Consider the following 14,818-nt stretch of genomic DNA (forward strand, 5'->3'; position numbering starts at 1 on the left):
TCCAAAGGGAGAGGGTGTCACACCCTCTCTCAGAGGAAGTTCTTTGTTCTGCCATCCTGGGCCAGGCCTGGCTTGACCCCAGGAGGGCAGATGCCTGTCTGAGGGGTTGGCAGCAGCAGCAGCTGCAGTGAAACCCCAGGAAGGGCAGTTTGGCAGTACCAGGGTCTGTGCTACAGACCACTGGGATCATGGGATTGTGCCAACTATGCCAGGATGGTATAGAGGGGGCAATTCCATGATCATAGACATGTTACATGGCCATATTCGGAGTTACCATTGTGAAGCTACATATAGGTAGTGACCTATATGTAGTGCAAGCGTGTAATGGTGTCCCCGCACTCACAAAGTCCGGGGAATTGGCCCTGAACAATGTGGGGGTACCTTGGCTAGTGCCAGGGTGCCCTCACACTAAGTAACTTTGCACCTAACCTTTACCAGGTAAAGGTTAGACATATAGGTGACTTATAAGTTACTTAAGTGCAGTGTAAAATGGCTGTGAAATAACGTGGACGTTATTTCACTCAGGCTGCAGTGGCAGGCCTGTGTAAGAATTGTCAGAGCTCCCTATGGGTGGCAAAAGAAATGCTGCAGCCCATAGGGATCTCCTGGAACCCCAATACCCTGGGTACCTCAGTACCATATACTAGGGAATTATAAGGGTGTTCCAGTAAGCCAATGTAAATTGGTAAAATTGGTCACTAGCCTGTTAGTGACAATTTGAAAGAAATGAGAGAGCATAACCACTGAGGTTCTGATTAGCAGAGCCTCAGTGAGACAGTGTAGGAGGCTGGACTGGCTTGTAGTGAGTTCCAAGGGGTACTTGCACCTTGCACCAGGCCCAGTTATCCCTTATTAGTGTATAGGGTGTCTAGCAGCTTAGGCTGATAGATAATGGTAGCTTAGCAGAGCAGCTTAGGCTGAACTAGGAGACGTGTGAAGCTACTACAGTACCACTTAGTGTCATATGCACAATATCATAAGAAAACACAATACACAGTTATACTAAAAATAAAGGTACTTTATTTTTATGACAATATGCCAAAGTATCTTAGAGTGTACCCTCAGTGAGAGGATAGGAAATATACACAAGATATATATACACAATAGCAAAAATATGCAGTATAGTCTTAGAAAACAGTGCAAACAATGTATAGTTACAATAGGATGCAATGGGGAAACATAGGGATAGGGGCAACACAAACCATATACTCCAAAAGTGGAATGCGAACCACGAATGGACCCCAAACCTATGTGACCTTGTAGAGGGTCGCTGGGACTATTAGAAAATAGTGAGAGTTAGAAAAATAACCCTCCCCAAGACCCTGAAAAGTGAGTGCAAAGTGCACTAAAGTTCCCCTAAGGACAAAGAAGTCGTGTTAGAGGAATAATGCAGGAAAGACACAAACCAACAATGCAACAACTGTGGATTTCCAATCTAGGGTACCTGTGGAACAACGGGACCAAGTCCAAAAGTCACAAGCAAGTCGGAGATGGGCAGATGCCCAGGAAATGCCAGCTGCGGGTGCAAAGAAGCTTCTACTGGACAGAAGAAGCTGAGGTTTCTGCAGGAACGAAAATGGCTAGAGACTTCCCCTTTGGGGGACGGATCCCGCTCGCCGTGGAGAGTCGTGCAGAAGTGTTTTCCCGCCGAAAGAACGCCAACAAGCCTTGCTAGGTGCAAATCGTGCGGTTAGATTTTTTGGACGCTGCTGAGGCCCAGGAGGGACCAGGAGGTCGCAAATTGGACCAGCAGAGAGAGGGGACATAGTTCAAGACAAAGAGCCCTCTCTGAAGCAGGTAGCACTCAGAGAAGTGCCAGAAATAGGCACTACAAGGATGCGTGAAACAGTGCTCTCCGAAGTTGCACAAAGGAGTCCCACGTCGCCGGAGACCAACTTAGAAAGTTGTGCAATGCAGGTTAGAGTGCCGTGGACCCAGGCTTGGCTGTGCACAAAGGATTTCCGCCGGAAGTGCACAGGGGCCGGAGTAGCTGCAAAGCCGCGGGTCCCAGCAATGCAGCCCAGCGAGGTGAGGCAAGGACTTACCTCCACCAAACTTGGACTGAAGAGTCACAGGTCTGTGGGGGTCACTTGGACAGAGTTGCTGGATTCGAGGGACCTCGCTCGTCGTGCTGAGAGGAGACCCAAGGGACCGGTAATGCAGCTTTTTGGTGCCTGCGGTTGCAGGGGGAAGATTCCATCGACCCGCGGGAGATTTCTTCGGAGCTTCTGGTGCAGAGAGGAGGCAGACTACCCCCACAGCATGCACAAGCAGGAAAACAGTCGAGAAGGCGGCAGGATCAGCGTTACAGAGTTGCAGTAGTCGTCTTTGCTACTATGTTGCAGGTTTGCAGGCTTCCAGCGCGGTCAGCAGTCGATTCCTTATCAGAAGGTGAAGAGAGAGATGCAGAGGAACTCGGATTAGCTCTTGCATTCGTTATCTAAAGTTTCCCCAGAGACAGAGACCCTAAATAGCCAGAAAAGAGGGTTTGGCTACCTAGGAGAGAGGATAGGCTACTAACACCTGAAGGAGCCTATCAGAAGGAGTCTCTGACGTCACCTGGTGGCACTGGCCACTCAGAGCAGTCCAGTGTGCCAGCAGCACCTCTGTTTCCAAGATGGCAGAGGTCTGGAGCACACTGGAGGAGCTCTGGACACCTCCCAGGGGAGGTGCAGGTCAGGGGAGTGGTCACTCCCCTTTCCTTTGTCCAGTTTCGCGCCAGAGCAGGGCTAAGGGGTCCCCTGAACCGGTGTAGACTGGCTTATGCAGAATTGGGCACATCTGTGCCCAACAAAGTATTTCCAGAGGCTGGGGGAGGCTACTCCTCCCCTGACTTCACACCATTTTCCAAAGGGAGAGGGTGTAACACCCTCTCTCAGAGGAAGTTCTTTGTTCTGCCATCCTGGGCCAGGCCTGGCTGGACCCCAGGAGGGCAGATGCCTGTCTGAGGGGTTGGCAGCAGCAGCAGCTGCAGTGAAACCCCAGGAAGGGCAGTTTGGCAGTACCAGGGTCTGTGCTACAGACCACTGGGATCATGGGATTGTGCCAACTATGCCAGGATGGCATAGAGGGGGCAATGCCATGATCATAGACATGTTACATGGCCATATTCGGAGTTACCATTGTGAAGCTACATATAGGTAGTGACCTATATGTAGTGCACGCGTGTAATGGTGTCCCCGCACTCACAAAGTCCGGGGAATTGGCCCTGAACAATGTGGGGGCACCTTGGCTAGTGCCAGGGTGCCCACACACTAAGTAACTTTGCACCCAACCTTTACCAGGTAAAGGTTAGACATATAGGTGACTTATAAGTTACTTAAGTGCAGTGTAAAATGGCTGTGAAATAACGTGGACGTTATTTCACTCAGGCTGCAGTGGCAGGCCTGTGTAAGAATTGTCAGAGCTCCCTATGGGTGGCAAAAGAAATGCTGCAGCCCATAGGGATCTCCTGGAACCCCAATACCCTGGGTACCTCAGTACCATATACTAGGGAATTATAAGGGTGTTCCAGTAAGCCAATGTAAATTGGTAAAATTGGTCACTAGCCTGTTAGTGACAATTTGTAAGGAGAGAGCATAACCACTGAGGTTCTGGTTAGCAGAGCCTCAGTGAGACAGTTAGGCACCACACAGGGAACACATACATATAGGCCACAAACTTATGAGCACTGGGGTCCTGACTAGCAGGGTCCCAGTGACACATAACAAACATACTGAAAACATAGGGTTTTCACTATGAGCACTGGGCCCTGGCTGGCAGGATCCCAGTGAGACAGTGAAAACACCCTGACATACACTCACAAACAGGCCAAAAGTGGGGGTAACAAGGCTAGAAAGAGGCTACTTTCTCACACAACCCCCCCCCAAACGAAGGACAATAAGGCTAACCTTGGCCAGTTGAGACTTTATTGTCTAAGTGGTGATAAGTAGAGAGTAGCTCTGCAATAGACTGGTTACTCCCTTTATCATCCACTATATGGTTACTTCCCTGTGGGGATGTAAACCACCCTGTTTGAAGTTTTTTAGCTAAGCAACAATGTAAAGATGTATTTTCAGATTTTTTATAAGTAAGTTTTAGTTTAGAGCAGTGGGAATTGTCCACTGAACCTATTTGTAGTGATGGAAATGCCAGACAGGGATGCTGTCTCAGAAAAGCCATGGCTGGGCAAAAACTTTGTCCATATGGCTGGAAGAGAACAGGGATGCTGTTTCTCTTGAGTTGGAGCAGGGCAGGGATGCTGTTCTATGAGTTCCACACTAGGGCAGGGATGCTGTCCTAAGTGTTGTGAGGCAGTGCAGAGTTTCTGCACTAAAGTTTCTCTGGGAGGGTTGGAGGGATGCTCCATGTTAACTAAAATGGTGCTCTTTTTCTCACCAATGTTAGTTATCCCACAGAGAGGTACTTCTACCTCAGGGAGTCCAGCTTTGCCAGCTGACGATTCCCTTGGAACAGGTGCCACCCCAGGAGAGGTTTCTCCCACCACAGGAATGGTATCCTGAATGGTAGGGTGGTTAGGGGATACTGTGATACCCTTTATACCTGTTGATGGAGAGGGATCCTGAGTTTTCAGGCCTTCTCTCCTTTGCTTTTTTATTTCACTAGAAATGAGAGGGAACAATTCCTCAGGGATGCCCAGCATGGCTGCATGGGCATAAAACTCTACATCAGCCCAACCTGAGGCCTCTAGGTCATTACCTAAGAGACAATCTACAGGTAAGCTAGGTGATACCACCACCTGCTTAGGGCCAGTAACTCCACCCCAACTAAACTGAATTATAGCTAAGGGAAGAAACTTAGTGGAGTTATGGACATCAATAATCTTATACTGTTGTCCAATGATGTGTTGATCAGGATGCACTAGGTTTTCAGTCACCAAAGTGATACTGGCACCTGTGTCTCCGTAGGCCAAGGCCTCAACACCATTTATTGAAACTGTCTGCCTGTACTTATCCATTGTAAGGGGACAAGCAGCCAGTGTGGCAAGGCCAATGCCACTAGATGTGACAGAAACTGTCTTGGGACTGACTACCCCAGTTTCTACTATGGACCCAAAAGTGAACCCAACTACACCCTTAACTTGACTGTTGCCAGCAGTCCCACCACTAGTACCACTACTGCTAGGGGCTCTAGAGCTTGATGTATTAGTGGTGGTAGGCTCAGGGGGTATACCTGGACAGGACTTATCCCCTGGCCTATGGCCTCTGTTTTTACACACAAAGCACCAAGGCTTTTTAATGTGTGTGGGTTGAGAAGAAGAGGAAGAATTTGTTTTATCCCCACCCTCTGAAGAGTGTTTAAGATTTGAAGTGGGATCTTTGGTTTGACCTTTATCCCCATGCTTATCTTGAGATTTTTCACCATCTTTCTTCTTATTGCCATCTTTGTCACCCCCTGTATGAACTTTTCTGTTCACCCTTGTTCTGATCCATTTGTCTGCCTTCTTTCCCAATTCTTGGGGAGAGGTCAGATCAGAGTCTACCAGGTACTGGTGCAACAAATCAGACACACAATTATTAAGTATATGCTCTCTCAGGATTGTGTTATACAGGCTTTCATAATCAGTAACTTTACTGCCATGTAACCACCCCTCCAAGGCCTTCACTGAATGGTCAATGAAATCAACCCAGTCTTGTGAAGACTCCTTTTTGGTCTCTCTGAACTTTATCCTGTATTGTTCAGTGGTTAAGCCATAACCATCCAGGAGTGCATTCTTAAGAACTGTAAAAGTATTGGCATCACTTTCTTTCACAGTAAGGAGTCTATCCCTACCCTTTCCACTAAATGATAGCCATAGGATAGCAGCCCACTGCCTTTGAGGGACATCCTGTACAACACAGGCTCTCTCAAGTGCAGCAAACCACTTGTTAATGTCATCCCCCTCCTTATAAGGGGGAACTATCTTGTGCAGATTCCTGGAATCATGCTCTTTTGCAGGATGACTATGGGGAATACTGCTGCTGCCACCATGGGTTTCTAAACCCAACTTCTGTCTTTCCTTCTCTAATTCTAAAGACTGTCTATCCAAATCCAGCTGTTGCTTTTTAAGCTTCAGTCTGGTTTGTTCCACCCTCAACTTATTGAGTTCCCTCTCTAACATTCTGTCATCAGGGTTGGTGGGAGGGACATTCCTAGATACAGAGGTATGATGGGAGTGAACAGAAGGAGACCTGTCCCTTACAGAAGCCACCCTAACAGCTTGGCTAACTGAAACATCACTACCAGTATGGTGAGAATAAATGCTTTTGCTATGATGTGAGACAACACTATTTCTATGTTGAGGCTCTCCATCATTACCAACTATGCTAGACTGTCTAGTAATGGGCAGGCTAGGAAGTTTCTTTCCTGAATCTTTTCCTGGGGGAGTCCCTGGATCAGATTGGGAACCATTTGCTACTTCTCTCGTAGGGGATTTCCATGTATAGTCATAAGCACTGAATAGTTCCGCGCGCCTGCGGGGACCCCGGAGCACTGTTGTGTAGTATATTCTTAAGTGCAATCATCAGCTCCTTGACAAAAAAGGTCTGTGAAAAACACTTAAGAATAACAATGTGCAGCCTATGTGAACAGCTACACAGGCCAAATTGTTAGAAGAAAAAACAGTTGTAGTGTAAATTTCACGTTTAAACCTCTATTTATTCTATAAATACATAAATAAATACATTCTCATATTTTATTTACACCTCTCATGAGAATAAAACAATGTAGGGCAGTGTAGCCCATAGGCTGCCATTATACAGAATGAAAATAGAGCTGTGCCTTTAAGAAAAGTAAAGTCTTCCTGTTTCCCATCATGCACAGCAAAAGGCAGTTGCCTCAGTTCTTTTTTCCGGCTCCTGCTGACAGGACCCTGAAGCATTGAGCTCTACCTCACAAAAGCTTTTGTGACAGAAATTCATTGAAATATCTTCTGAATTTCATTTTCACTCGACGTTTTTACCTTTGAGTGATCATTTTCTACTGATTTCTGTTAAATTCTGACAGAATTTTGAGGTTTTTCTAGTTAGAAATGCCTTCACTTTTTGATAAATGTCCTTCTTGTGGAAGAAAGAAGGCTAAAACAGATCCACATAGGGTCTGTATAATTTGTCTTCCATCCAGCCACAAACCGGAGTCGTGTGACATCTGTAAAACCTTCTCTAGAAGAACCCTTCGTGATAGAGAGAAGATCCGACTTCAGGCGAGAGAGGACAGGAGAAAAAGTGGCCATTCCACTACAGAGCGAGGAGAAGGTCAGACTTCTACCAGGGCTCAACCTGTTTCCTCCATGACTCCTTCCAGACCTGCTGAAAAACGACATAGATCTCCGACGACGTCGAGAGCGTCGACGTCGAAGCAGGGAACGGCGCCAACATGTTCGCCGTCGAGGAGTGCTTCGCCGGCGAGAAAAAGACATTGTTCGCCGTCGACAGCTATTTCGCCGTCGAGGCGGCGAAGGCACCCGACGTCGAAAGGATCTGGGTCGCCGTCGACACGGCGAACACAGTCCACGCCAAGGAGATCCGAGTCGGGCTCGCCGTCGACACGGCGAGGGAGATCGCCGTCGAGAGAGAGTGTTCGCCGTCGGAGGCGTTCACCGTCACTGCACCGACGTCGAGGTTCGTCGTCGAGAGGTTCTCAGCGGCGAGACGAGTCGACGTCTAGAGGCACTCGGCGTCACCGCAGTTCGACGTCGAGGAGTGCTTCGACGTCGAGAAGACCATCTAAGAGGCCTAGAAGGGTTTATGCAACCTCGGAATCCTCGGCCTCGCTTATCCTACTTCCAGCATCACCACAGCTCTCGCAAAGGCAGTCGCCGTTACCACAGACGCCGGTAACACCTACGGCTCCTCTTCCGGCGCCTCCTCCAGAACCTGTTCCGAGGACTCCAACGCGATCTGCAGGGCGTTCTGGTTATTCCTCGAGGCGTACATCTACCTCTAGGCACCGTCGTCAGGAATCACATCATGGACATTCTTCATCGTCCACACGAGACTACTCTCCAACCTTATCGGACTCACCGTCCCCAAGAGTGTCTCCCATAGATGATGTCAACACATTTCAGGAGGTCTTAGTGAGAGGGGCAACCAAGCTGAATATCCCGCTAGCAGCTCCGGCCCCATCGACATCAGTGATCTTTGAGACCTTACATCAAAGGACATCTTCACGACCTTTACTTCCACTGGTTCCGGGTCTTATTGAGCCAGCAATGGACATTTTTCTCACGCCGGCTACAACAAAGTCTGCTCCTTCCAGACTCATTAAAAAGTACCGTCCACCAGAGCAAGATCCTCTATTCTTGAGGTCGGACCCAGTACCAGACTCGGTAGTTATAGTGGCAGCGAAGAAATCGCATTCGACGTCACCGTCTTCCTCTGCTCCCCCAGACAAAGAGAGCAGAAAGATCGATGCTGCAGGAAGAAAAGTATGCTCGACGGCATCTATCACCATGAAAGCAGCCAGTGCCACTGCTTTATTAGGGAGATATGATCGATCCCTCTGGGACTCTATACTGCAGTTCGCGGAGCATCTCCCTAGGGACAAAAGGGAAGATTTCCTAGAGGTCGTGAGCGAGGGAGCTATGGTTTCTAACCAGATTATAAGTGCTGCGGCGGATTCTTCAACACTATCCGCACATAACTATGCTCATGGTATAGCGCTCAGGAGACATGCATGGCTGCGGCTTACATCGCTTAAACCCGAAGCACAGCAGAGGATACAGAACCTGCCTTTCTCAGGCTCCACTTTGTTCGGCTCTCATGCCGATGATGAGATGGCCAGAATGAAGTCGGAGCTGGATACCCTGAAAGCGGTAGGCATGGAGCGACCTAAAGAACAGCGAAAAGGATTCCGCCCATATCAAAGAAGACTGTTCACCCACAGGTATCAGGCTCCACATTGGTCGTCTTCACGCCCTCAGCAACAGCAGCAGCAGCAGCATCAGAGGGGCTTCTCCAGAAGGTCGACAAGGGGTCGTTCAACACCTCAGACCCAGACACCTCGACAAGCTCCCACGTCTAAGCCCTGAATCTTTGCTTCCCCCTCCTCCGTTATCCACTCCGGTAGGGGGAAGTATCTCAAATCATCTGGACGAGTGGCTACGCATCACAACAGACGCCTGGGTATTGAATATTGTGAGACATGGTTACGCTCTCAGATTCACCAGTTCTCCACCATCTGTTCCACCCAAAACAGCCAACCACCATCTCGAAGCTCTGCAGTTAGAGGTCAATATCCTATTGCAAAAAAGAGCCATAGAACCCGTTCCCATCAGCCAACAAGGGAAGGGGATTTATTCGAGATATTTCCTTGTACCGAAAAAAGACAAACAAGAGTTTCGTCCCATCTTAGATCTGAGGACAGCAAACAAATGGATTCGCAAAGAAAAATTCAGGATGTTAGCCTTACACCAAATTTACCCACATCTACGTCAGGGCGACTGGCTATGTGCGATAGATCTTTGCGACGCTTACTTTCATATCCCAGTAACCAAGAAACATCGAAAATTCCTAAGGTTCACCGTCGGAAAACGCCATTACCAATTTGCAGTTCTACCGTTCGGCCTAAAATCAGCGCCAAGAACTTTTTCCAAATGCATGGCGGTAGTAGCCGCCCACTTGAGGAAACAGCGAATATTCGTCTACCCCTATCTAGACGATTGGCTCATAAAGGCCTCCAGCTATCTCGAGGCACAGCAGCATTTCGAATGGACTCTACAACTGCTACAAAAACTTGGTCTTCAAGTCAATCTTCTGAAATCTACAGCAACACCTGTTCAGAGGTTGCATTACTTAGGGGCCATTGTAGATACCAGGCTAGGAAAGGTGTTTCCTTCGGAGGAACGGCGGCTATCGATTCTCCAAAAGTGCAAGCAACTGCAGGAAAGACCTCAAGCCACTGCAAGAATAATAGCTTCTCTACTGGGCTCGATGGCGTCTTGTATCCATCTGGTTCCCAATGCTCGTCTCCATATGAGACCATTGCAGGAAAATCTAGAGGATCAGTGGTGTCAACTGAGGGACGATTGGGAGAACAAAGTCCTACTTTCTCCTCACACCCTACAATCCCTCAAGTGGTGGTGTCTACCCAGCAATCTCTTGGTGGGGATTCCGTTCCAACAACGACCTCCATCTCAAACCATCGTAACAGATGCGTCACTGCTCGGATGGGGGGCGCACATGGAACATCTTCGAGTCCAAGGCGAGTGGTCACAGAGAGAGAGTCTCTATCACATCAACCTGCTGGAACTTCGCGCAGTCCACCTTGCGCTCAAAGCCTTCCTTCCCTCTCTGAGAACGGAAACTCTCCTTCTTCAGACAGACAACGTGGCCACTATGTACTACGTGAACAAACAAGGAGGCACCAGGTCCAGAATTTTATCCAGAGAGGCTCAGACAATCTGGCATTGGCTTCTAGCCAGGAACCTGTCGCTAGTGGCAACTCACCTGCCCGGCATCCAGAATGTTCAAGCGGATGCCCTCAGTCGGGTAATGAACGAGAACCACGAATGGGTACTACACGACGACGTCGTTCATTCCATTTTCGCACTCTGGGGTACCCCCTCTACAGACCTATTCGCAACCCCAGAAAACAAAAAATGCCAAAACTTCGCCTCCAGATATTACCATCCAGGGACACTGGGGAATGCCCTGTGGATAAGCTGGTCAGGAGCATTTCTTTACGCCTTTCCACCGCTTCCCCTGATTCCGGCGGTTCTCCAGAAGCTGTCCAATGCTCAGACCAAAATGATCCTAATTGCTCCGGAGTGGCCACGCCAGTGGTGGTTCCCAGACCTTCTTCACCGGTCACTCAAACCACACATCAGGCTACCATATCGTCCGGACCTTCTCACGAAGTTCAGAGGGCAGATATCTCATCCCAACCCCTCATCGTTGAGTTTGGCAGCATGGCTCCTGAGCTAGTGCAATATGGACACTTGAACCTACCTCAGGACTGTATGGAAATTCTGAAGGAAGCAAAACGCCCTTCCACACGATCAGCCTATGCAAGCAAGTGGAAGAGATTCTGCATTTGGTGTTTACACAACAACATTGACCCGGTTTCCTGTGGAGAACAATCTATCTTGCCATACTTGTTAAGTTTGGCAAAATCGGGCTTACAACTGTCGTCAATAAAAGTTCACTTGGCGGCGATAACAGCATTACTGCCTTGATACAGACGCTAGGGCAGATGCTCAGGTTGGACAGGCTTTGCTCAAGAATTTGTTTGCATGATTCATGTTTTTCTCAGTATTCTTATATCTACTCCACCGCAGTTATGGGGATGGGCTTGCTACTCTATTCAGTGCTTATGACTATACATGGAAATCCCCTACGAGAGAAGGAATGGTTTCTTACCTGTAACTCCAGTTCTCTCGTAGGGGTATTTCCATGATAGTCATAAGCAACCCTCCCTCCTCCCCGGTGGAGTTGACATAGAACATGAATATTATGGAGGTTGGTACTCCAACAAATGTTTTGTTTTTTCTTCATGTCAGGTTAATAGCCTCCAAAAAAAGAGCCACCTTAGTTGCTTGTCCCCTTAATATGGATAAGTACAAGCAGCTACCCCTAATAAATGGTGTTGAGGTTCAGGCCTACAGGGACACTGGAGCCAGTGTGAATATGGTCATAGAGAAACTGGTCCACCCTGAACAACACCTACTTGGTCACCAGTACCAAGTAACCAATGCTCACAACAACACACTTAGCCACCCCATGGCTGTTGTTAATCTCAACTGGGGGGGGGTTACTGGTCCAAAGAAAGTTGTGGTAGCCACAGATTTACCTGTAGACTGTCTACTAGGAAATGATTTGGAGCCATCAGCTTGGTCAGATGTGGAGTTGGAGGCCCATGCAGCAATGCTGGGCATCCCAGGGCATATTTTTGCTTTGACAAGGGCTCAGGCCAAAAAGCAAAAAGGACAGGGAAGCTTGGATCCTGGACCAATGGACCAAGTGCTCCCTAAAGCTAGGGCTAGTAGAAGCAAACCACTTCCTACTATCCCTCCCTCTAAAGTGGATTCAACTTCTGAGGAAGAAGAATTCCCTCCCTGTGCAGAACCTACACCAGAGGAGCTGGAAGCAGACACTGCTGAGCTTTTGGGTGAAGGAGGGCCTGCCAGAGAGGAGCTGAGTGTGGCACAGCAAACCTGTCCCACATTAGAGGGTCTCAGACAGCAAGCTGTCAAACAAGCTAATGGGGATGTCAGTGACTCTCACAGAGTTTACTGGGAGGACAACCTCTTGTACACTGAAGCAAGGGATCCTAAACCTGGAACTGCCAGGAGGTTAGTGATTCCTCAGGAGTACAGAAAGTTCCTCCTAACTCTAGCCCACGACATTCCCCTAGCTGGACATCTGGGACAAATGAAAACTTGGGACAGGCTTGTTCCCTTGTTTCATTGGCCTAGAATGTCAGAGGACACAAAGGGATTTTGTAAGTCCTGTGAAACCTGTCAAGCCAGTGGCAAGACAGGTGGCACTCCAAAGGCACCCCTTATCCCACTGCCTGTGGTTGGGGTTACCTTTGAAAGGGTAGGTGTAGGAGGCTGGACTGGCTTGTAGTGAGTACCAAGGGGTACTTGCACCTTGCACCAGGCCCAGTTATCCCTTATTAGTGTATAGGGTGTCTAGCAGCTTAGGCTGATAGATAATGGTAGCTTAGCAGAGCAGCTTAGGCTGAACTAGGAGACGTGTGAAGCTACTACCGTACCACTTAGTGTCATATGTACAATATCATAAGAAAACACAATACACAGTTATACTAAAAATAAAGGTACTTTATTTTTATGACAATATGCCAAAGTATCTTAGAGTGTACCCTCAGTGAGAGGATAGGAAATATACACAAGATATATATACACACTAGCAAAAGTATGCAGTATAGTCTTAGAAAACAGTGCAAACAATGTATAGTTACAATAGGATGCAATGGGGAAACATAGGGATAGGGGCAACACAAACCATATACTCCAAAAGTGGAATGCGAACCACGAATGGACCCCAAACCTATGTGACCTTGTAGAGGGTCGCTGGGACTATTAGAAAATAGCGAGAGTTAGAAAATTTGCCCTCCCCAAGACCCTGAAAAGTGAGTGCAAAGTGCACTAAAGTTCCCCTAAGAACAAAGAAGTTGTGTCAGAAGAATAATGCAGGAAAGACACAAATCAACAATGCAACAACTGTGGATTTCTAATCTAGGGTACCTGTGGAACAAGGGGACCAAGTCCAAAAGTCACAAGCAAGTCGGAGATGGGTATATGCCCAGGAAATGCCAGCTGTGGGTGCAAAGAAGCTTCTACTGGACAGAAGAAGCTGTGGCTTCTGCAGGAACCCAAAGGGCTAGAGACTTCTCCTTTGGAGGACTGATCTTTCTCGCCTTGTGAAGTTGTGCAAACATGTTTTCCTGCCAAAAGAACGCCAACAAGCCTTGCTAGCTGCAAATCGTGCGGTTAGTGTTTTTGGACGCTGCTGTTGCCCAGGAGGGACCAGGAGGTCGCAAATTGGACCAGGAGGTAGAGGGGACGTCGAGCAAGACAAGGAGCCCTATTAGCAGCAGGTAGCACCCGGAGAAGTGCCAGAAAAAGGAACTACGAGGATGCGTGAAACGGTGCTCACCTGAAGTTACACAAAGGAGTCCCACGTCCCCGGAGACCAACTTAGAAAGTCGTGCAATACAGGTTAGAGTGCCGTGGACACAGGCTTGGCTGTGCACAAAGGATTTCTGCCGGAAGTGCACAGGGGCCGGAGTAGCTGCAAAAGTCGCGGTTCCCAGCAATGCAGTCTAGCGAGATGAGGCAAGGACTTACCTCCACCAAACTTGGACTGAAGAGTCATTGGACTGTGGGGGCCACTTGAACAGAGTTGCTGGATTCGAGGGACCTCGCTCGTCGTGCTGAGAGGAGACCCAAGAGACCGGTAATGCAGCTTTTTGGTGTAGGAGGCTGGACTGGCTTGTAGTGAGTACCAAGGGGTACTTGCACCTTGCACCAGGCCCAGTTATCCCTTATTAGTGTATAGGGTGTCTAGCAGCTTAGGCTGATAGATAATGGTAGCTTAGCAGAGCAGCTTAGGCTGAACTAGGAGACGTGTGAAGCTACTACAGTACCACTTAGTGTCATATGCACAATATCATAAGAAAACACAATACACAGTTATACTAAAAATAAAGGTACTTTATTTTTATGACAATATGCCAAAGTATCTTAGAGTGTACCCTCAGTGAGAGGATAGGAAATATACACAAGATATATATACACAATAGCAAAAATATGCAGTATAGTCTTAGAAAACAGTGCAAACAATGTATAGTTACAATAGGATGCAATGGGGAAACATAGGGATAGGGGCAACACAAACCATATACTCCAAAAATGGAATGCGAACCACGAATGGACCCCAAACCTATGTGACCTTGTAGAGGGTCGCTGGGACTATTAGAAAATAGTGAGAGTTAGAAAAATAACCCTCCCCAAGACCCTGAAAAGTGAGTGCAAAGTGCACTAAAGTTCCCCTAAGGACAAAATAGTCGTGTTAGAGGAATAATGCAGGAAAGACACAAACCAGCAATGCAACAACTGTGGGGGTCACTTGGACAGCGTCGCTGGATTCGAGGGACCTCGCTCGTCGTGCTGAGAGGAGACCCAAGGGACCGGTAATGCAGCTTTTTGGTGCCTGCGGTTGCAGGGGGAAGATTCCGTCGACCCACGGGAGATTTCTTCGGAGCTTCTGGTGCAGAGAGGAGGCAGACTACCCCCACAGCATGCACAAGCAGGAAAACAGTCGAGAAGGCGGCAGGATCAGCGTTACAGAGTTGCAGTAGTCGTCTTTGCTACTAT

The sequence above is a fragment of the Pleurodeles waltl genome, chromosome 3_1 (genome assembly GCF_031143425.1).
Source record: "Pleurodeles waltl isolate 20211129_DDA chromosome 3_1, aPleWal1.hap1.20221129, whole genome shotgun sequence".
NCBI lineage: Eukaryota > Metazoa > Chordata > Amphibia > Caudata > Salamandridae > Pleurodeles > Pleurodeles waltl.